Here is a 2,312-nt window from a genome sequence, read left to right as displayed (position 1 = left end):
CTGCCTTCAAGAGATGAAGATCTATCTTAATTTTGTGCTTGAATTTTGTGACGTTCTGATTGGAAATTAGAGAATTTCAGTGAGTCAGAGCTGAGCGATCACCCTTTCAGGATCGTCGCAATTATTAAAATTCTTAGTGTTATAGAATCAAAACGGTGTTCTTGGCAACTTGGTTTTATTGGTGCAGATGCGGTTTCGTTTCGGATGGCTTTTTTTTCTGCTTCTTATATTAGCTTTTTATATAAAAAATGAAAATTTATGTATTAAAAAGTTATTTTAAGCAGTAAGAAAACCATCCCGGCTTTGTTTGGGATGGCTTTCTTATAAAAATAGTAAAAAAAACTATCTCAAATAAAGCTGAAGATTGATGATCAGCAATTTGATTTAAAGACCTCACAAGTGCAAGTATATTGAGAATGAGACTTGTATGGTTAGATTGAAGCCCATCCATCTCTTCTAGCTATTATTAGTAAAAGAGATGTTATCTAGTTTTCGTTTGGGACAGTTTTTTTATTATTTTTTAAAGTAGTTTTTAAGTAATTTTAATTTTTTATTAAAATGTTACTTTAATAAGCGGTAAGAAAGCCGTATCAAATGAAGCCTTGGGTTTTTTTAAGTTGTGTGAGATAAAATGGCTATTGTATAGTTTATTAATTATTAATATAATTTTTTCCTTTTTGATGAAGAATATGCTAAATCTTTTCTAATTTTAAAAGTATTCATTAATATTAGAATGTTTATTATGTATGATCTATGATTGATACAATGATAATTACATTTTATTAAAAAAAAAATTAGCATATTGAATAAACTATTTGCTATTGAAAATAAACCATTATGGTACGGATTGCATCATTTAGACAAGGTTTTTAAAGAAAAAAATATATATTTGATTTCAGAACATTTGAAGAAAATTCATTAATAAAGTATTATCATTGATAGTGATCTCATATGGTTAGAGTTAGTTTAATTTGAGATGTTTATTAAGAACAATTATTGGGTCCAGTGATCGGACGTAGCTCTATGTTCGGTCAATATTGAGATTGCGCCTCATGCACTTACTCTTTACCGCGCGGCCCAACTACTTGACCCAGATCGGAACCCGGGAATGCTATGTTCGCATATTACTAGGTATTACTTGGTATTTGCTTGGTATTGCTTGGCAATAACGAGAAATACCACTTTGTGAAGAGCAATATCGAGTTTTTCTAAAAAAAATTGGTATTGCTCGGTATTACTTGGTATTGCTCGGTATTGTTCGGTATTTGTCTTCACATAATGGTATTTCTCTTTATTGCCGAGCAAAATTGACAAATAACTAGCAATAACGGATTGTCATGGATTTAAAAAACGCACGTGCGACATATCCACTATTCGCTGTGTCAGGTCCGCGGTTTTGTGCCTGCTACGTGGCGCAATCTCAGTGCCGGCCGAACGTAGCTCTACGTCCGTTCACCGGACCAAATAAAAGTTCGTTTATTAAACAAGGGGAGAATTTAATTTAGGCAGGATAGGATAAAAAAATTTGCTCATGAATGAACGTTATTATCTAATATATATTCGACAACTTAAACAAATTTATAATTTAGTAAGTTTTAATGAAAATTAAAAAGTTATGGAGCCCTTTTTAGGGGTCAATTAAGATTTCATATGAGATATATTTCTTAAAATTTTATAAAATAGTTTTTTATATAAAATTTTTTAATTCAAAAAAATTTATACTAAGTTGGAATGATTTTTTTGATAATAATTAAAAGTTTTTTTAACATTGAAAATACAATTAAATCTATTTAATTAATAAGTTCAGTCTTCAAAAAACAATTATAATTTACTACTAATCTTTTAGATAATTATATATAATTTTGATAACAATCACTAAATTTGCGCATTAAAAGGGTTCGGTTATAAAGATGCTAATAATTTTGAATGATTGAGTTTTATTACATTTTTTCAATGGCTATAATTTCCAAAAAAAATCACAGATATTATAAATGAATTCAAGGATTAATTTTTGAGAATTTAACCCTCTATTTACCAATTCAAAATTTCTTTAAAATCAATAGCTAAAATATTTGCAACAAATAATTTTTATTTTATTTCATTTTTCAACTTATTAAGAATTTAACGGTTAACCGATCCCAGATAATATGATGAAGGCTTCAGTTAAAGGCTGAGACTTCCAACTTCCCTTAAGCCAAGCACTGACCATCTAATTTAATGAAGATACACGCAAAACAACCACCGAGCATCATCAAAGATTGCCACGAGCCAGCTGAATTATGTTATCCTTTTAATTGACAATAGGATAGAAT

This window comes from Dendrobium catenatum, unplaced genomic scaffold, assembly GCF_001605985.2.
Source record: "Dendrobium catenatum unplaced genomic scaffold, ASM160598v2 fragScaff_scaffold_1427, whole genome shotgun sequence".
NCBI lineage: Eukaryota > Viridiplantae > Streptophyta > Magnoliopsida > Asparagales > Orchidaceae > Dendrobium > Dendrobium catenatum.
Note: the sequence above shows the minus strand (reverse complement) of the source record.